This window comes from Furipterus horrens, unplaced genomic scaffold, assembly GCF_987537825.1.
Source record: "Furipterus horrens unplaced genomic scaffold, mFurHor1.1.pri manual_scaffold_5, whole genome shotgun sequence".
Classification (NCBI taxonomy): domain Eukaryota; kingdom Metazoa; phylum Chordata; class Mammalia; order Chiroptera; family Furipteridae; genus Furipterus; species Furipterus horrens.
The window spans coordinates 77,820,840-77,843,525 of NW_028327175.1; the positions used below are offsets into that span (position 1 = coordinate 77,820,840).

The 22,686-nt window shown below is 38.9% G+C and overlaps 1 long non-coding RNA gene across 2 annotated transcripts in view; it reads right to left on the reverse strand.

Annotated features, from left to right (window-relative positions):
- Window positions 1–22,686, reverse strand: part of LOC150008821 (uncharacterized) — a 145,443-nt gene that overhangs the window by 17,116 nt on the left and 105,641 nt on the right. Inside the window, exon 3 of one of the 2 annotated variants that reach the window (XR_016511139.1) lies at window positions 7,899–8,286. The exons of the other annotated variant lie outside the window; for it this stretch is intronic. This is a non-coding gene — a long non-coding RNA (uncharacterized LOC150008821). Of the gene's footprint in view, window positions 1–7,898; window positions 8,287–22,686 lie in introns of those variants that run through there. 2 annotated transcript variants of the gene reach the window in all.

Here is a 22,686-nt window from a genome sequence, read left to right on the forward strand (position 1 = left end):
TTCAATACAATCAGAGATTGCTAAAACTCTCCTTTTTTCCATGGGTCATTCTAATTGACATCCACAGACACTTACTGAGTTCCCATTGTGTGCCAAATACAGAGCCTTGTAGAAGATACATCACTGAGGACAGGCCTCTGCCCTTCAGGAGTTGGTTCTAGTTCTCTCAGGGAAAAGACTAACGCACACTCAGTGTGAACAGGAGTAAGGGCCATCGCCAGCCCCAGGGGACCTGGCAGCATCCAAAAGGCTGAAGAAAAGAGATCATCTGTGAAATCAGATGGGTAATTCATCAGCCCAGGGAAAGTTTGGGTTGTGGAAAGCCCAAATCAGCTTCAGTATGAAATACTGAGATTGTGGACCAAGCTAGAGAGCTCTGAACATGTAAACTTCCCATGTCTGGGTAATCAAAGCCCTCAAATATACCCAGATTCTACTGCCCCACACAGTGACTTCTGTGTAGAACTTGAATTGGATCGTGACAGAACTTGACTCTCTGTTCTACTTTACCCTCTCTAAACATCTTTTTGTGGATTAGTTCATTGGTTTCTCATAACTGAACATGGCACTCGGGACGTTCTCCAGTGGAGCCAGGTGAACACATATCTAGGTGATTGCTGTGTTGTATGATTTAACAGGCCTGGAAGACACAAATTCCAAAAGCTCTCCATCTCCCAGAAATTTTACTAGCACTAATACAGTCCTTTGGGTCAACAGCTGACTCCTGGAAGATCACATGTTAAGTTGGCTATAGTTTAATTATCTTATTAAAAACTAGGTGAAAATACAGAATAAGCTAATACTTATTGAGCACCAAATCTGTGACAAACACAATGCTAGAGGCTGGGACACAGTAATGAATAGGAGGCAGTCCCTGCCCTTCAGTGGCTCACAGCTTAATGCCTGGAGACTGGGGGTGCCTGCAGCACTGCTGGAGGGAGAGAGGTTTCCTGAGGGCCTGGGGTGGAGAGTTCTATAATCCACTGGGGTAGCATGAGGTCCCAAACCACAGAGATAAGAGGAAGCGCTTCCTTATAAATGGTAGCTGTTTTGCAATTGATCTAGGATGGCCTTGTTTCCTGGATTTCTCCTGTCCATTCTCTCCTCTGCCTCCTAGGGCATCTGCCGTCTACCATGCCATTCTTGAGTATTCGCTTAGGTGGCCTATGGGCTTCACATCCTGAGTGACTTGATAGCACTCGCTCCTCTTAGGCCTGCTGCCCCAACCTCAGGCCCTCCTTTTCCTCACAGCCGGTTACCTCAAATCCCTGCCTCCAGTCCATGATGATCCACCACACTTTCTGCTTTGCAGCCAGAGCATCCTTCTGAAACCCAAGATCTGATCTTCATCCCTATGAAGTCTGATCATTTCACTCCCCAAGGAAACTCTGACAGGGATTTCCCCTGCATTTGTATGCTCCCAAAACGTGCACAGCTCTAGCCCTGTGTGTGTACTTTCCCCCAGCAAACCCCATGCACTCATGAGTTTAAGCCACAATGAACCAAGCCAGAGGAGGCTTTGTGTACTTTTTTTTAAAAGAGTCCACCAGATTTCTTTTCCCAAAGTTGCAGCAAATATTTCTCCCCATCCTTACTTGCCCTTTTTAATTTTGCAACCCTGATGTGTGAAACATAACATCTCATCGTTTATTGGTGTGTTTTTTTTTTAATTGGATGGAGAGAGAAAGAGAGGGAAGACTGGGGAGAAAGAAAAGAGAAAGAGAGAAAAAGGGAGAGGAGAGAGAGAGAGAGAGAAAGGAGTCTCTGTTGTTTAAATGGGTGTTTTCCCCTGACCTCTAGCAAGACTGAGCATATTTTTAGATATTTATTGATGATTAGGAATTCCTCCTTTGGAATTTGCCTACTCAAAATCCTTGCTCAATCTTCAATCGAAGTGGTTTAATTTGTAAAAGCTCTTTGTGATACTAACATTTATTTTCTTATAGTCATAACCGCTGACATGTATTGAGTGCTTCTATACACCCAGCACTGTTTTCCCAGTCAGTTGTAGGTCTTTTGATTTTATATTTTCCTAAAAATAAATTAATAGCTGTATTATAAATAATGGATAAATGAATGCATGAATAAATTGAATGAATGGAATGTGTACATTTTATCTGCCCCCAAAGACTGGCTTTTTGGCCAGGGGCTATTTCATCACAGGAATCCTCCATATTCTCTATGCTCCTTTATATCCTTTCCCTGCTCCTTCCAACCTCCACTCTCTGTCACGTGTTGGGCCAGGTATAAGCACATCAGAGACACTTAATCAATGCTTTCAGAAGGGCGGGGGATGCCTTTCTCTCACTTAAGTGTCGCACTTTGGAAAAGGCCTCAGGAAACACACACTCAAGGTTGAGTACAGGAAATGCCCCTTGTTTCATGAATTACAAGGAGGGAGCAGTTATTAGTTACCTGAAATGATATGCCTAGCACGCAGGGACATAAAAGATCTTGGCAATGAGGCAACGAAGTTTTTAGTGTTATTTCCTTAATATATTGTATCCTTCTAGGAGGAGTTTAAAATCCTTCCTGGCTTATTTAGGAAGCACCAACCAGCCTGCAGAATTCTATAGAGATATTTTTGTCATTGTTCCAGCTACACAAAAAGGAGCAGAATCAACAACCACTGGGCAAAGTAGAACAGCAAAAATATTAAACCAGAATCAGAGATGTGTCATCTCTAAAGCATAGATTGGATGATTTTCTTTCCATTTTAAACGTGCTTTGCATTTGAATCTATACCAGGATACCCCAGTGTAATTCAAGATTAAAATATTTCTTCACGATCCCCACCCACTCCTTCTGCTGAGACTACAAAACAACCTCAACTAATCCTTTCTTGAATGCCCCCACTCCTGGTTTTTCTTTAATAGTCCATTCTCTTAAATGACTCAAATTAAAGTCAGTGCATTTAGGACACCTGGTGTGTTACTTGCAGATAAAACACTTAAGTGTTTCATTTGGAATCAAACACAGTTTCCTGAGGAAATTACTGAAATCACAGAATTATTGAATAAGCTGATAAGCAAAATCAGATCACCAGGCTATTTTTTTTTTTAAGTCATCTTTAAAAAAACAGAATCTAAAGCAGCTTCACAAAGATACACAAACAGAAAGGCCTCTGTCTAGAAGTCACTTAGGTCAGCCCCAAAGTCCCATTGCCTATGAATGCAGGCAATCAGAAAATAATGATTTCAGTAAAAATGAGCAGCATCAAGTTCTGCACATTTATCCATAATAACTGCAAATGCTGATTCCCTGGAGACGGACTCATGACATCTGACTTTGACAGTTCTCCTGTGTCCTGGCTGGAGGCAGAGGTCCCAGCAAGAAGATCAAAACACTGGTCCGTAACATATTCTAGCCTGAGGATGATCTTTGACATCAGACTCTGATGAACCTTGAGCAGGATCAATTCATTCATTCATTATCCAATGAATATTTACAGAGCATGTGCTCCATGTACTTTGCCAGCAACATGCTGTATCCTTCTGTGAGGGGAGAGACTCCCTGTTCAGATTCTAGGGGGAGCCAAGTCCAACGCCCACAGAAGCCAGGCAGGTAACAAAAATGAGGCAGACCAAGTGGGAATTGGGAATTGGCTTCAACTGAAGAGTAGAGGCTGCATATAAGAGGCTGCCCTTTTTCTGCTCCATGGATTACATCCCTACGGGAATGTGTGAGCTCAGAATAGTGGCATATTGCAGTTTTCAAGAAAGAATTAGCAAATCTCAAATTTATTGTGAAATTTATTTCTTTTAAATATCAACAACTAATAACAATTCTTTTAAAAATTGCTATGTCATCAAAGCAAAACATGACTGCAAGGCCAAATTTGAACTGAGCAGCCTAGTTTACAAGCTCTGAGGTAGAACATTAGATAGTATTTGAAAACATGGGCAGTGAATTTCACAAAATGTTGCCATTTCCCTCTCCCTCTCCCCTCAACTCTTAAAAATACCTGATATATGGGCTGGCTACTTTTAAATAAGTTTAACATAAAATAAGCTTTTATAAATGGTTGGAATATGATCATGGAAATCTCTCCCCACCCCACTCCCCCACCACCGCTTGGACTGTCTAGGATTTCCTATGTAATGACTGAAAATGGTCATGTGTAGGCGTCCTTACCACCTACACATCATTGGCCCTCTTGTTATACCCGCCTCCCCCACCCCCCAACCCACCCCCCTACACCCCCAGCATCCCAAGATCTAGATGCTACCCCTTTGTATATTCTGAAACTCCTTCCTGGCACTGTGAATCCTCACTGATTTTTACAAAGTGGGAGGTAACTTTGTTCTTTTTTCTGGGAATCCCCATCTTCTTTCTCTCTACTCCCAGGAAGTTTCCCACCCTTGGTCTTTAGCACCCAACCTTGCACCAATGCTAGCCCATGCTGCAGTTGTATACAAATGAGGGGAAGGAGCCTCGACTGGAGGCACTACACTAACACTTGGAAGATTGTCAGAGGATTGTCTGACTCCTTCATGAATGGGCTCACTTAAAATTGTGAAGTACACAATCTACACAATAAGGGGTGGCCCTGTTCCCATCCCTTAGGGGCACTTTCTCCCCAATCCACCTTCAAATTTCTTTTCTTTTGGCACCTCACACACCCATGATCCTTGGTTTTCAACTTCCTGTTATCGCAATGAATCAACCAGTCAAGAGTGAAGGACCTGAACTATGTGTTCCCCTATCCTCTCCCAGGTCTTCATCTTATAAAGGATTGGCAGGCAGAGACACCTTGGGCTGCGTCAGAGGGGTGCTTTGAACAAATTGGAACAGCGGAGGTTAAGTATGTAGCATGTGGCAGCTTTCCAAGGATTCTTGAGTCCAGGCTTCAAAAGAGAGACTGAAAATTGACAGCTGCAATTACAAACTAGTTTAATCTATCCTGAGATGATTTGTTTTGTTTTGTTTTTTGCTGTTTTTGTTGTTGTTTTTGCAAATGTGTTGTTTCCTAAAGTTTGGGTTTTAATGCTTTTAGGACTTTAACCAGTCCTCTTAATTGTCTTATATACTGTGTGAATTAAGAAATAGATTCTGCTCTTAAGACAAAGACCCAAAGTACACTGACTTAAATGAAATGAATTTGTTTTTTTCTCATCTACTATAGTTCTGGCATGAACAATACAGAGCTAGGATGACAGATCCATGGCATGAGGAACCTGGGCCCCTTCTCTGTTGTTGCTCAACCATCCTAGGGCATTGTCCTCATCTGAGGGGTCCAAGGTGGCTGATCACCACCGTGTACAGACTCCCACTGATGAGAAAGGGGGGAGGGGAAAGGAAGGGTATGCCCATTCTCTAATGGCACAACCCAGAAGTTACTCTTACTATTTCTGCTCATAACTCATTGGCTGTAACTTAATCTTATGGTGTCTTAGTCTGCTCAAGTTACCATAACAAGACTGGGTGGTACAAATAACAGAAAATTATTTCTCACAGTTCCAGAGGCTGGGAAGTCCAAGATCAAGATGCTGGGTGATTTGGGTTTTGGTGGGAGCTCTCCTTGGCATATAGACAACCATCTTCTCACTGTCTCCTCCTTTGGCGAGGAGAGAGAGAGAGGGAGAGAGAAAGAGAGAGAGAGAGATAGAGAGAGAGAGAGAGAGAGAGAGGGAGAGAGAGAGAGAGGGAGAATCCCTTCTTCTTAGAAGGCCACAGGATGGGATTAGGGCCCCATTCTTCAGACCTCATTTAACCACTCTATCTCCAGAAACAGTCACAGGGAGTGGAGGGGTTAGGCTTCAACGTATGAATTTGAGGGGCACACAATTCAGTCCATAACAACATGGTCTCATCTAGTTGCAAGGAAGCCTGGGAATCATAGCATGTATTTTCAGCAAGATTCTAATACTAATATTCAATGTCTATTAGGAGTCTCTCATATAGCTCAGTTTCTACCTGTCCTGTTCTTCTAGGAATTTCCTTTAGCAATAAACACTATTTCAATGTCTTTGTTATTTTATTGACAGTTTTCTGAATCCCAGCAACAGCCATATCTATCTTCAGAAATAAATAACTATGATGTTTTTATTACCCACCAATGCCACCAATAAATGTTGATTTAGCATCTCAGAGAACAAAACTGTTTTAATTTAATAAAGCTATATGAAGCAAGGGAAGAGTGCCACCTTTTGTCTTTCTGCTGGCGACTGGCTCAGCTCTGCTCTGCAGCACTGCCGCCTGACAGAAGTAAGGCAGTGCTCAGAGACTCCCCGCTTGCCCCACAGAACCCCCCGCATTCTGCAAAATCGGATTTTAAAAATATGCAAACTAAGATCACACAACCCCACATCTGAGACTTAATGGCTAATCTGTTCAGACAGCTGCTTCTTGGATGTTGAATTACAAGGTGACTGAGGTCATTAAGGTTTTCACACACAACTAACTCCTCAAATTGTATTCCATACTTTTCTAAGATTTTTCATGGTCAAAGCTAGTCAGATGAGCTGTGGTTAGAGCAGAAAGAGTCAATCTGTCGCCATTTGTTTTCCAATAGACAAAGAGTCATTATTTTCAGGTTGATTAAAACCGGTCACTCAAGCCAGATTCCAGGATGAGGTCACGAAGATCAGTCACTGTGGGGTTTATTGCCAAAGGCAACTGGGGAAACAGTCCAGTTATTTGTTTGGTTTTTTTTTTTTTTTTTTTGGTGAGGGGGTTGGCTGAAAGGCATGTTATTAGAAATTCAAATTAAACGCTAAAATTAAGTTACCTTTATTCAGGTTATCTTACAAACATTAAATATGATGAAACCAAATGCAGGTCCTTAAATACATACACATCATTGTTTATTATTATTGTTATTCTTTTTTCTCTTCTTTGACAATTGAAATGGCTCTTCTTCCTCGAGGATGCCTGGATGATTGTGCTGCAGCTGCCTGCGTTCCCCCAAGGACAGTATTTTGGATGAGAGAAGAAACTCCAGGCACAGCCTAAGATCGGGCAGGCCTAGCAGAGGGTGGCAGTGTTATTTTTTTCTTTGGGTGCCCTAGAAGGGACTGGCTCTGAGGCAGAAGCCTGCCATTCTTCTGTTTAATTCTGTTCATGCAATTTATGTAATATTATTTTACTATTAAATATGAGAGAATTTAGATGTGTTAACTTTACCACTCAAACTTTATCATATATAGTGTAAGCAACTTTATTTCCACAGAGCTATCTAGCCAATGAACTAAAATTATTGTGGATTCTTAAAACAACCCTGAGTCTTGAACTATACACATGTTAAAACAAAATCTCACAAACTGGCAACAATAAGAAAATGGCTATTCTCCCAAATAAGAATTCCTTATTACAAAATATTTGTAAAGGCAATTTGTCCTGAATATAGCACATATAATATAATAATAAGGAACAAATAAGCTAGTATTGTTTGAACAATGAACACAAGCCATTTAGAACAAAATAATTATTGCTAAAGCCAAAAGTTGAAGGTTCATGGAACAAATTCTTAATTTATGAGCTCTTGATTAAAAAGAAAAAGCCATCAGCTTTAGACTAAATTGCCTTTTCTAACCAGAAAGGCCCTGAAATTCACAGAGCAAAAAATTACTTTGTCATAATTAATAAGAATCAATTACCCCTTGAATTGTCATAAATTCTAAATAAAACAATCATGAGGTTTAAAAGGGTTTAACTGGGTCTTGGACTATACCAAAAGGAAGTAAGCTTTAAATTTTTTGAAAAAGTTCTATCTACATGTTTTGTTATTTATAAGAGAAAAAGTGACAGTAATCTATCTTATATAGTTATAAAGTCACTTAAAACTGCACTCAAAAGAATATGAAATAACACAGAAAATAGTTATGATAGTTAAGTATAAAAAGCAAGTCCTTAGATTTTTTCTTTCTCCCAAAGGAATAAATTACCAAGGTAGGAAAATAATTTTGGTTGTCATCAATTGAAACTATGAAAAAGATCCATGTTTAATGCCTTCCGGTCTTATGCTGTCATTTTAATACTGAAATACAACATTGCAAACATCAATTCTAACATTCCCTAGTGAGACATTTTCTTGACATCGACACGTGCTAACCAGTTCTCGTTCAGTTGCTCCCCAGCATCCCAGGTGTAACGGATTTGTAGGAGATGCTGCACTCCAGGGATGCAGGCAAGAAGCCCCTTCATTTTCCTCCCACTTTGATCTTCAGATATCTCCCATCAGATTTCGCTCCTCACCTCTGGATGATCGCTTAAGCGGATCGCACAGATTGACAGTTCCCTCCAGAGATTAAAATGTTTTCTTTTTAGACACAGTATGAACAAGTCCTGTATGTGAAAAATGAAAATTTTGATCTCTCCATCTTTTCCCACCACCATTCACAGACCAGCATAGGGAAGGAACGTAGACTACACTTTATCTTCACAATTCCAACCAAGGAGATCTTCAGAAAGCAGAACCAGTGATCATGGAAATCAATGAGCAAAGGAGATTTCCACCCCCCAAAATCAGAAGCTGGAGCAGCTGGCAGGTAGCCGCAGGACTCAAGGAGTCTTAGCTATTCCTATCCAGCAGGAGAGAATATATTCTTTGGTCCAGGGACTAGTATATTCTCTCGCTTCCCAAATGGGAGTTGTTATTGACATTATTCTGCTCACTCTGCTATTTTATATAGGATTGTTTGATATGGTGAAATCTGCAAAGCTACATTTGGAAGGGGACTGGATATCACCCAGAGAACCTGGACATAGAAGATATATGGTTTAACCCCCCTTGGGAAGTTTGCCAGGAACTAGATTATTGGTATCCACCACTGTCCATGAGGTCCACCCAGAAGTCCATGGAGACTCAGTTGATGTCCTGGCCAGAGGTGCTGCCTCCTAACCCCAAGAGCTGCAAATCAGTCCTTAGTGTTCTGAAGACACGCTGTGGTCTGTGCCTAACGGGGGAATACGCGTCTCCTCCTTACCCAGGCCCAGAAGCAGCACTGTCTACATCCTCATGTGTCACACAGAGTCCCTTAGGAAAGCAGCTCCTTCAGCTTTTGCCTGCAGTCATTGTCTCCATAGGCTCAATCCCAAGTCTGTACAGCTGGCTAAGGGAACGTCACCAAGACTCTCCTGTTCCCCCACATCTCCTTCCCTCCGAGACTTGGGCACCCTGCCTCTCTCCTTTTCAAACAAAGCCAAGTGAACCCTCTGGCAGGCCTGCCCTACCAGTTCAGCAGACAAGCCTGGTCCTGCCTGCATCCCAGTGATGAGTCATTGCAGAAAGGAGACTGACCTCAGCATTAGTTCTCTATTTCAGAAAAGCCTCTCAAATCTTAGAGTGATTGAGCAGAAAGCCAAAAGTACTTGAAACTGACTTTCCATTTGATTTTTAGGGCAATCCATTGGAATTGTGAAAATTATTTATTAATGAGTGAGGGGTGTTGTGCATAACAGCAAAACAGGAAAGATAAAGAGAGGGCAACCCATGGTTACTTTTCCTCTCTGTCCTCCTTCCCTCAACAGTGAGCTGAAGATAGAGAATGTTGATAGAATATGCATGTATCAAAAAGCAAAATAAAGACAGTTTGGTTAGTTTTGTGCTGTGTTTCCACTGTTCTGGTAAGATCAAAATGCATATGCATATATGAGCTACAGTGGAAATGAGGGCTGATCTGGTGACTGTGCTTCCTACTGAGACCACTTTTTTTGATATGAATTCTGGTGGCTTAAGGAAGTTCATAGCTGTACTTAGGGGTTTTCTGACCATGTAACTCTTCTAAAAACTTTGTAGCTTCAGTTGCATGAGCTATTATCCAATGCTTCAAATCCATTTGAGTCATAGGCTTTGGAGATAGAACCTGGCCTTTGAAATTTTTTATCCTAGGCCCTGGCCAGGTAGCTCAGTTGGTTGGCACTTCATCCCTATACACCAATGTTGCGGGTTCCATACCATGTCAGGGCACACACAAGACAACCAATGAATGCATAAATAAGTGGAACAACAAATCAGTCTGTCTCCACCATTCCCCAGCAAATCAATAAAACTTTATTTTTAAGATTATTTATCCTACCAACAGATCTGCATGCCTGTGCCCGCTTTCTGATACCCCCTGGGTCTCTGCTTTAGGGCAATTTAAAACAACAGACTGAGGTAGGGCAGCAGCCATTAATCTGCCCCTTCTCTGCAGCCACATCCAATCACAGGGAGAGTGGGCAGCCCTGTTGCACAAGACAGGAGCTGCTGGGAAGGACTCAGGAAGTCAAGTCTTTCCCAGGACCCACAGTGTCCCAAACTTGGACTCTTTCCTCTCTGCTTTTTCTTTCCCTGGCATTAGATTGGAGAGAGAATTTGTTTTTTTCCCCCAGATATTACAGAAAATTCGCTAAATTATACACTATAAAGAGAGCAAGTTCTCTTATCAAAGTTGCATTTTCATTCACCTCTATTAGATGGCCAATTATTGGGGCATTGTTGTTAGTTGGATATGTAATTAGTGTTTATTATAGCTAGATTATAGTTTTCATGTATGTGCTATGTGTAAATGTACATTGTATCTGGGGTTAGATACATAATTTGTGAAGTCCAGTACAAATGAAAATGAAGGGCTCATTGTTTAAAAAAAAAGAAAAGAATGCTACTAAAGGTACTAAAATATAGAGCTTCTTTTTTCTTCTGCAGTCCCTCAATTTGTCCTGTGTTTTAAATTTTCCATTTACTGTCATTGTAAATAATTTTCCATGTAAGTGGTTGGCTAATACAGGGAAATTGGAAAGATATGATAGGGCTCCTTGGTTGTTCATATTTCTTGAAATGACATTGCCTTCTTTCTACATTCAAAGCAAGTTTAGGTTCAGACAGAAAGCGTGGCCTATGGAGCTATCAATGCAATCATGTACTTAGTTTTAGATGTAACATTCTTACTTTGTTCTTGCTTAGAGTTTTGCTCATTGCCCACACATAGTAATCAGAATTCTGTGCTCGTGAGTCATCACACATACAATATGCAAATAAGGCAGCAAAGAATGGAGGCTGTACATATTTCCTTTGCTTATATGCATGTTCTGTTGATCCATTAGTGTTTATTTACAATACAAAAGTTCAAGATAAAATTATTTCAGCCCTGACTGATGTGGCTCAATAGGTTGGGCATCATCCCATGACTGATGTGGCTCAATGGGTTGGGCATCATCCCGCAAGTCGAAAGGTCACAGGTTCAATTCCTGGTCAGGGCACGTGCCTGGATTGTGAGTTCGGTCCCCAGTGGGGGTATGCAAGAGGCAGCTGATAGATGTTTTTCTCACACATTGATGTTTCTCTCCCTCTCTTTCTCTCTCCTTCCCCTCTCTCTAAAAATAAATAAGTAAAATCTTTTTTAAAAAGATAAAAATTATTTCAAGAGGGCAGCAGCAGAGCATTAAACCAAGCACAGGACTCTTCCAAGCACAAGACCTTGTGTGACTCCAGGCCCATGACCATGAAACTGGCCCAGTTTGTGTTATGTGGGAGCCACTGTTATAAATATTTACATATTTTAATGAATTTAACACTCTCAACGTGGTGCACAATTCATATTTGGTCTATTTGATATTATCTGGGTATGTTTTTGCTTGAAATTGTACCATCAAACTGTCATTTCTTATAGCATACCTATTCTGTGTGTTTTGGGGTGAACAAGTCATGAAGACCATAAAAATAACAACAGGAATCTTTGTTCAAAAATGTTATAACTTTTAGATAGCTATTATGGCTAAAAAATGCCAACTGAATAGCCATTATATGAGTTAAGTGTGTAGTAATTATGATTACACTGGCTGAAAATCTTGCCCAATAGTAATCAGGAAACCAGGTTTCATCATTTTACTCTGTGATTCTGAATATGCAGAAGTCATCCTCATGGTCAGAAGGTGATTGCTCCAAGTTTAGGCATCATGTTTACATTTTGGGGAGAAAGAGAATAGTAACCCATCCTTAGAGTCTTCCTTCCACGTTTCAGTATACCCAATAATGTTAATTAGAGCTGCAAGGAAGTCTAGAAAGGTGTATATTTTAGCTTTTCAGTCTCTTTAGCAGAGAAAGGCAAGGGAGATGGGGTTTGTGGAAGGCTCTCGGACAGGCATCCATAGTGCCCAACACAGTCAATCCCTTGGCTATGCAACATTCACACATTTTCTTATTTTGTGTTTATATTTATGTGGAATACATTCACTTCTTCCCCCAAGGAATACAACACTAGTAACTGAATCCAGTATCTCTGTATGATATCCAGTTCTCTTCAATAGTTCTAGCTGTGGTTCTATGTAACCTGGAAAATTTAATTTTAAAATTGAAGATATACTGGTATACAAAGGTGGGGGAAGAAACAAGATAACTACAATAAAAACTCCCATTTAGAAATGCGTGATTGGGAAATACACAGCCCATATTGCATCATGCCGACTCTTCCCATTGGACAAATCCTCTTTGTTGATTTCATTTGCCTCCTGGTTATACATTTTGAAGAAGACATTCCCTGTGGACTGTCTCTTGTGGCCACATCTGACATGAAAATTAAAAAGGATGCTTTTCCTAGAGGTTCCTGAGCTTTTGCCCTATCTTTCTGTGAGTCTGAATTCAGCCCTGGAGGCCAGTTAGTAACAAATTCAGTCAGCCTTGAGTTTGTTTTTGTTTCATTGTTTTGTTGTTGTTTTGCAATAAAATTTCACCACAAAATAACTAGTCTTTGTATTGGTTTTCTTTCATTTGTCCCTCCAGAACTATCCTCTAGTCATCTCAGCCCTGCTCTGTGCTCTTCTGGGAAGCTGGGGAACCTGTCGAGGGTCCCAAGAGGAGAGTGAGAGCAGGCTACCTTTCCCCCCAAAGTCTGTATTTACTGGGCTGCCATGGCCTACCAGAGCTCCTGTCAAGGGGCCCTCTCTGAAGTCTGCTGACTGCTTCCTCCCCTTGCCTTTCAGGTCCAAGAGCGGCAGTGGCTCCCTGGGTGCCATGCTATCCCTTGTGGTTTCCCTATACCCTTTCCACATCCTTGTCAACTGTCCCTTTTTTAAAAAATTATTTTTAATCCTCACCCAAGGATACATTTATTGATTTGAGAGAGAGAGAGACAGAGATGTTAATATGAAAGATAAACACCAGCTGGTTGATTGCCTACTCTATGCGCCCAGACCTGGGATCAAACCTGCAACCCAGGTATGTGTCCTGTCAGGAAATCAAACTCTCAGTATTTTGGGGTACAGATGACGCTCCAGTCAACTGAGCCACACCATCCAGGGATCAATAGTCCCTTTTAAAAACGGTTTCAAATTATCCAAATCCAGTGTGTTATTCATTTTCTGTCAGGATTCTAAATGCTATAACTTCCAGTTTATTTGCTTCTCACCAAATATGTATGTAGATATATATGTTCTATAAAATTGCATAATGTCATGAAAAGTTGCATGAGATATTTGAGAAACTTGAAGTTTATCTTATACAATGGATGAAGAACCAAGCCAATTATGGATTACCATTATAAAATAACAGAATGTATTATTATTATTATACAGCTAAAGGTCACATAAATGTTTAAAAGTAATAGAATAAGAATGCAATGAATGAGGTGAATGATATAACATTTAAATTCATGAGTCGTTTAAGAAATGAGTGAGAGATAAGTGTACTAATAATTCTACTTTACAATTGGGGACCATAAAATCCAGAGAGGTTAATGACTTGCTCATAGTCAAACAATTAATAAACAGCAGAGCTGGGATTTGAATTCGAAGAGCCTGGCTCCAAAGTCTGAACTCATAACTTCACCCAGTTTCTCAGTGCTGTCCCTGGAAATAGTTGGACCTCAAGTACGTTCAGGCACAGGACATATATTGGGAACTTCAGGCCCTAAATTTTGAAACAACCTGGTGTCCTGTAATTGCTCACAGTTGAGTAAAGAGACCATTTTGGAGCTGGGAAACAAACTTAGGTCTTTTGAAAACCACAGGATTCTATGACTCTTAGAAACTAACCACTACATACAGGTTGCGTTAGTCTCTCTTTTCTCTGTGTTTACATAACACTATGAACACACCCCTGTTATAGCTCTTATTACAGTGTTGTAATTGTTTTTATGTATCTGTCTGCTGGTCTGAGAGCTCTTTAAAGAAAAAAAGTTATGTCTTATTCATCCTTATTAACACTTTATAATATGGGACATTTAATGAAGGACCAATTAATATCTAATCTATAAATATCCATCTAATCGTATCTTAATTTAGCCATCTATACAGCTAGCCACAACATAGGTGACCTTCTATTGGGTTTATTGTCATTAGCCATTACATACTTTAGGACCCATTAGTATTTTTACTCTTGCCGGTATTGAGACAAATATGGAGATTTAATTTAGACATACACAAAAACCTAAAATATAAGCAACAAGAGATAAAAAAAATAACAAATGAGAAAAAAAAAGGGCAAAACCTGATTTCCCTAAATTGAGCCTGAGAAACATGAATAAAAAGAAGCTATACAGTATTCCCTCACTTATCACAGGTATTACGTTCTAGAACCACCACCACCACCACCACCCCCCCGCGCGATAGGTGACAATCTGCGAAGTAGGAACCTTACATTTATTTTAGTATTTATATATATTTTAAGGCTTTATAAACCCTTCCCACACACTTATAAACCATACCCAGTCCCTTATTAACCTTTCCCACTCCCTTATTAACCTTTTCCACACTTTTATAAACACTACTTATATTCTTAAACATATTCTACACTCTTAAACCTACATAACTTTAACAACATATGTATACAGTACCACGCAAAATCCCACGATATAGTGAAAAATCCGCGATAAATAATTAAATATAACATTTTAAAAAATCCCGTCATACAGTGAGGCCACGATAAGTGAACTGCGATACAGAGAGGGACTACTGTATTATTAATTATGCTCTAAAAATGTTCTGGTTTATATACAGCTCACTTAGGCCCTTTAAGGGCCTGTACTTAGACCAGGGAAGCACACAGGTTCATGATCATTTAATTTGGAAGCTGCAGAGACAGTAGAGTGAGAAATAATAGAGAAATTCTTGCTCAGCTGCTTTCAGCTCCAAGTTGGAAAATTGGGTTTATATCAACTTTCCTGCTGCATTACTTTATGAGATGACTTCCTCCTCTTCTTCTCCAGGCAGGAGAAAGATTGTAGAGATATATTTACCCAATCTCATTTTCTTCTTTTTCTTCAGCAGTTCAATGGGGTGGGGGAAGTGTTACAAGAGTGGGGTTTGTCTGGGCATAGTTACTGTGACCGTGTGTTGCTTTGTTTCCTGTATCTTGTTCTTGGGAGAAATGACATGGATATTGGGATGAGCTAAAAGTACAGCTGCCCCCAAATTTCCTCCATCTGGCTTGACAAATAAACTCAAGCCATATGCTGTTATTGATCTCTCCTAGGCTCAGAGGAGCATTCATTCAACAATATTTATTCACTTAGTGGAGGCTGTCTGAATGTCTACTTTGGGCCAAACACCATGGCAGAGATAAGATTTAGCAAGATAGATCCTACTCTCAGTAGTTTTAAATCTATTAGGAAGCAAAGGTGATCTTACTTGGAACAAATAATAAAAAATATAGAAGAGAATATAATATATGATCATTTTAAAATAAACTTTTTATCTTGAAATAATTATAGATTCACATGTGTTTGTTATAAATACCCTTTACCCAGTTTTCTCCCAATGGTAATATCTTACAAAACTATATATAGTACAATATCTCACCCAGGACATTGAGATTAATACAGTCAAGATACAAAACATAACCATAATTTCCATGAACACAAGAATTCCTCAAGTTACCTTTTATAACTAGACCCATTTTCCTCCTGATACCACCCCCTCCTTAACCACTAACCTGTAATTCATTTCTACAATATAATGATCATTTCAGCGGAACCATATAATACACAACAATTTGGGACTGGCTTTTTTCACTCAGCATAATTCTCAGAAGATTCATCCAAGTTTTTGTGTATACCAATGGTTTGTTCTTTTTATTACTAAGTAGTATTTAGTGGTATGGATTACCAAGGTTTGACTAGTTGCCTGTTGAAGGACATTTGGCTTATATGGACTATTACGCATAAAGTTGCTGTAAACTTTTATGCACAAGTATTTTATTGTGAACATTCTTTTTATTTATCTGGAATAAATACCCAGAATTAGCTGTATCATAGCTGCACATTTAGTTTTTTTAAGAAACTGTCAGATTGTTTTCCACCGTAGCAGTACTTCTATTCTCATCAACAAGGTATGAGTGATATTTTTCCTCACCCTCACCAGCATTTGGTGTTATCTCTATTTTTCATGTTAGCCATTTTAATAGGTTATAATAATATTGTAGTTTTAATTTGTATTTCGCTAATAGCTAATGATGTTGAAAATCTTTTCATGTGCTTATTTACCACTTGCATATTATTTGGTAAAAAATTCTTTTCTCGTCTTTGCTGATATTCTAAATGAGCCATTTGCCTTTTTTCTTTTGCATTTGAGACTTTTTTCCATGTTCTAAATACTAGTGCTGTATTCAGATATATGGTTTGCAATTATTTTCTCTCGGTCTGTACCTTATCTTTCATCCTCTTATTTGAGTCTTTCACAAAGTAAAATTTTTAATTTTGACCCTGGCTGGGTAGCTCAGTTGGTTGGAGCATTGTCCCATACACCAGAAGCAGGTTTGATTCCTTGTCAGAACACATACCTGAGTTACAGGCTTGATTCCCAAATGGGGTGCATATGGGGGGCAACTGATCGATGTCTCTCTCTCTCTCTCTTTCTCTCTCTCTCAAATCAATAAATATATCATCAAATGAGGATTAAATTTTTAATTTTGATGAAGTCCAATTTATTTTTTTATTTTACATAAAGCACACATTTGGTGTCAAGAACTCTGCTGAGTCCTAGATGCCAAAGATTTTCTCCATGCTTTTTTCTAAAACTTTTATACTTTTACATTTTACATTTAAAGTTCATTATTCATTATGAATTACTTTTTGTATAAGCTATGAGACTTATCAAGTTTCTTTTTTTTTTTTTTTTTTTTTTTTTTTTGTCTGTGGATGTCCATTTGCTCCAGCACAATTTATGGAGAAGACTATCTTTCTACCTTCCATTAAATTGTTTACAATTCAGCTTTGTCAAGAAACATTTGGCATGTTTGTGTAAGTGTGTTTCTGGTTTCTCTATTCTGTTCTATTCATCCATGTGTTTATCCTGCTTTCAACAGCGTATAGTCTTGGTTACTGTATGTGTGTATCTCTCTCTCTCCCCCTCTCCCCCTCTCGCTCTCTCTCTCCCAAATCAATAAACATATCCTCAGGTGAGGTCTTTCCAGAAGGTATCCAACCATATAATATGAAAAATAGAGACATTTATTAAAGAAGCTGTAAGATACAAGAAACATTGTACCTAGGACAATGAGGCCTCAGTTTCCTTCAGAGTAGGCACCTTGAGACCTCACACAGTTCTCCCAGTTGCCATCAGCTGCCAGTCATATTTTCCTGAATCTCATCAATTGTCTGAAATCTCTTCCTTTTCAAAGATGATGTTATTATAGTTTTGGGAAAAGCCAGAAGTCGCAGGGCACCAAATCTGGACTATAGGGGGGCTGAGTCACCTGGGTAATTTGATGTTTTGCTGAAAAACTCTACATGAGATGTGATGCATAAGCAGGCACTCTGTCATGATGAAACTGCCAATCACAGTTGCCTATATCTGCAGCCTTTTGAATCATCCAGATAGTTTCCATGGAGGAATGCTCAAGCTTAACATAAAACTTGATGCAGATTTGTTGCTCTACTCCCTGTCATTTTGAATGCGACGGCCACACAGTACACACACTCAGTGTCATGTACTGTCCCCACTGACTAATACAGTGAAGTCATCATTGTTTACACATGGCCATTCCAGTCCACTGTCCTTGGCTGTCAGGCTACATCAGTGTCATGCAAACCATTCTCATATTAACAATGGCTAGACTTTTTCCAGATAGTCATTGTGTGTATATGTGTGTGTGTGTGTGTGTGTGTGTGTGTGTGCTTGTGTGTGTGTGTATTTGAAATTGGGTAGTTTCCTCCTATTTTACTCTTCCTTCTCAAAATTGTTTACCTATTCTAGTTGTGTGTTTTTTTTCACCTGTCCAATAAATTGAGGAATAATTGTGTTTATTTACAAAACATCTTCCTGAGACTTCCATGGGAATTATATTAAACACGTATAATAATAGGAGAAAATTAACATCTTTATTATATTGAGTCTTCTAAACCATGAACGTGGCATGTCTCTATATATGTTTTGCTAAATTTATATCTAAGTAGGTATTTGATTGTTTTTGAGCAATTACAAGTGGTATTGCACTTTTAAATTTTGATTTTCAGGAGTTCACTATAGCAGAAACGGCCCCATTAAAGTTGAGTTGAAAGTCCTGCCTCTCTTCTAGGTCTCCTCTGAGGCCACTCCAGGCAAAGGGAAAGAGATGACAGCCTAGGCTCCTTACTTCGCCTCCTCTGACATCATCCCACTTGGAGTGTTGGGGATGTCATTACAGTCTCACAAGGCTAGACTCTCTGTTTGGCCTTTGCTAGCACGGGTGGGCGTGGAGCCACAGCGTATCCTGTGGCATTTGGCTGGAGTCCAGCTGTTATTGTCTAAAAGTTTTTTGTCTTGCCAAGTTTCCCCTTTCTTGGTCCTTTTGGATTAAGAGTCTTTTGGATGCTGGGACCATTGGAGACCAGCATCTATAGTGGCAGTGAGAGGGCACAGACCCCCAAGTCCACCAAAGGAGTGGGAAAACACTACAATCCAAGTGGGGCTAACACCAAAGCCTATTTATTAAATAGCTAAGGAAGAACAGACATGCAATTTTAAAGTAGTGGTCATCTGGCTCAGGGTATATTTTCGGTCTCCTAAGACTGACCATCTATTCCTCCACCTTTTTTCTTCCTTTAGTTTTTTACATCAAGTAGGACAGGATATTCTGCCCCAGTACAAACCTGCAATGACTGAGTGATCTGACATATCAGACACTAAAAAGATTCAGATTAAAAATTTTAAAAAAAGCAACTCTAGATTAGAGGCTATTATCTCAGTCTTGTTTCAATCAAGGTGCCCTTGATTTTGCTTTGAATTTCAATTTCTTTAATTGAGGTTTTTGGAAAAGAAAGAAAAAGAATCAAGAATAGGCTTATGGGAAGTGTGCTCAGGCTGCCTTTCTGCCAGAGAAGGCTGCCAGTTTTCTGCATCCCTGTGACTCCAACCATGGAGGCCTCTGGTGCCTGGGGCAGGAAGGGTAAGATCACTCATTAAGTAATTTGATTAAAGGAGAGAAATCTCTAAATGTTACAAAAAACTGCCTCAAGAAGTATTGAAAATTCAATTAGGCACACATGCCAAAAAAAAGAGGCAATATTCTATCCTTCACTTTTTTTTTTTTTTTTTTTTTGGCAATGTAAGATGTGCAAATTGGAAGATAACAGAGGAATTAGCAAGATCGCTCATTCAACACCAATCCTGTGCCAATACATTGCTCTTGACTTATGCTTTTCTGGATGTCTCAGATTAAAGTCAATTTAAATCCCATTTTTTACTTTGTGTTTGAAGATATCATTCAACTATTAGAACTTTAACTTACTGAAACATAAGTTAGAATGGAAAGATAAAAACAATGATTATTTTTATTAAAAAGGACCAGTACTGATTTTAATGATTAAGTGGAAAAGATGGAAACAAGAAATCTGTCTGACTTAATAACTTTACTCTCTCTTCAATAAAAGCAGAATGAAACACATTCAACTAGTCAAACATCGGACAGGAGCCAGCAACACCTGAATATGTTTTACTGACCCAGAGGGCAACCGTCACATCCATCACAGCCAGAATCCTTAATATATTTGTAGATGATTTACGATTACCAGTTAGAAATCTCTCATGAAATATTGGAATGATAAGGCCATTCAAGGGGAAATTAAAATTGACCTGTAGATTTACAATAGCTACTATGCTTAACTTTCAAAATATACCTATAAGGAGACCACTAATGTTTGTAATTTAAATAATGGACTAAATTACATTTAATGTGATTTAATTTCCAACACCATGCATAATTTATCCTAGCCCATACAAAAACAGCATTTGTCATACAGTCTAGCAAAAGTACTAATTCATTTTTTGTTGAGAAAATAATTTAAATGTGCAATAGCCTGGAGCTGAAGAAGCTCATCAGTTTTACAAATCAAAATAATACCTTGTAAAACTAAATAGCATGTGCCTCCACAGCTGAATTGTATCAGACCCTATAGCAGGAGAGACAGAACATTGCTGGTCTGCTAGGTACTTTATCTGAGCTTTAGGCAAATCACTGCAACTAGGATCTATGGATCTTAACAACAAAGAGAAGTCAAGCATATATGAAATGGAATGTGTGTCTCGAGAACATGCCTCTGGCATTTAATCCACTAAATTATCCCACAGATTCTTTCTTTGCTCTTTTAAATACATGCTTTTGGGACACATCAATATGATTTGTGGGTACTTGAAGCAATTCAGGAAATGCCAGAAAGTGCCCTGATTAGCTATAGATATTTTCCTTGCCTCTGAAATGAGGAAGATTACACTCACTAAAGTAAGATTTGTCACATAAATTAGACCCTCCTCTACTGCTGTGTTCTGTGGCCCCAAAACTACCTGTCCTAATTTTGTGCCTACATCACTCTAGTTTTGGCACCAACTTACCTGCACTTTTTGTCTCTCTAGATCACTACTCTGCAAATACCAGTGGGTTCCCACAGCCTGCCTTCAAGAACCAGTGGTTATATGGGATATGAGTATCCTAGGATGTCTAAAGCTATCAGAACAGGGCTCAAAGCGTGATCCTGTTTCCAGAATATTAGGGCCCTGGCTTCCGACCCTGGTTCAAGGCACTCCATTCCCAAAAAGAGTGGCAATACAACTGGCTTGAATAAAGCAGCAAATCTCAGACTTTTGGCCCATCAGCTTCAGAGGGACGCCCTCTGTTTGTGCTAACACAGATCCCTGTGCATGACTTTCAGTTTGTACTTATTTTTATCGTTGTATTGATACATAATTGATATACAGTGAATTTCACATATTAAAACTATAAAATCTGATAAATTTTGTCTTATATACCTACTTGTGAAACTGTCACCATAATCAAGATCATAAATAGATTCATCATCTTGTGTCCCTAGTGCCACCTTCCTCCACAGGTAATCACTAATCTGTTTTCTGTCACTACAGTTTAATTTTCATTTTCCAGAATTCTATACAAATGAATTCTACAGTATATACTCTATTTTTGTCTGGTCTTTTTCACTTAGTATAATTATTTTGAGATTCACTCAACATTGTAGTATCTACCAATAATTTATTTCTTTTTATGGGATTATCATGAAGACATTTATTCATACCTAAAGTTCTAAAGCAAAGCAAGGAGAAATTGAGACTAATTATCTTGTGAAGTTTGTCATTGAGGAAATCTAGCCTCAATAACTCAAAGAGAATAAATATTTTTTGCTTGAATAATTCAAACAATTTCATTACTATTTCAATTAGCATTATCCATAAAGTAAGAAGTTTTAAAATTAGAACTTCTAACTGAGGCATTCAAGAAAAAGATACATTCTAAAACAAAATGAAAATAGGTTGTTTGCATGACCATTTTTTAAATACCTATCTTTTGAAAGAGTTTAAGACTCACAAGAAATTGCAAAACATAGTTCAAAGGTTTCCATGTACCATTCACCTGGCCTTATATAATGTTAGTATCTTAAATAGCCATTATACATATCAAAACTAGAGCTGCATAACTCTTAACTCCTCATCCATGTTAGACATATAAAAGCATCAGGTTGCTAGAGATCAAAATAAAGGATTTTTGAAGGGTGATATTTCTTTGGAAAGAACTCAGGTCCCCCTAATATCTCATCCACATGTGACTGCAGATCTATAACAGATGGGTATTTTTTTATTATGTCCAAGAGGCCCCGACTGTCTGAAAAACTATAAGGGGACAAAAGCACTTACTGTAATCATATGGGTTTTGGTTGTTTATTTTTTAAAGATTGGGAGTTTTTGCCATTCTCTAATTCAAGGGGAGTATTCAACAACAATAAATTATTGTTTCCAGGTAACTGAGATATAAAGCAAGATTTTCTTTCCCTCTAAATCTCTCATGAGAACATCTTTTATTTATAGTTTTGAAGTTCTCTCTTCCAAATTTCATCTTACCAAAATTGTCATTGGTATCTACTTGGAAGAGAAGAGGAAGTGCTATCATGTACCCAGGGTGGTTTTACCTGTGTGAACACAGACCAAATGCCAGCAGGTTGTGCCCTGAGAGGTCATGCTTTATCAGTGAGCTCTCCTTCATACCACACCTCATGTGGCCGGTCCACCTCCTACCAACTCTGCATCATTCACACACATCCTCCCATTCAGTTGAACCTCTTTTTTTGATTTACCTTTTCTGGTTTGGATTATTTCTAGGACTTTTGTATTCTTCAAATCTTAGAATTAGTCCACTGAAAATGGGCCAAGTTTAATTCAAAATTCAGTACCTTCACTTCATTCCTTTTGGGAAAAAAATTAATCACTTTTTCCTTATGTCAATATTGTTGATTTTGTTTTTAATTCATGTCTCTATTTTCCACTTTACATCACAGAGTGCCTTGAACATAA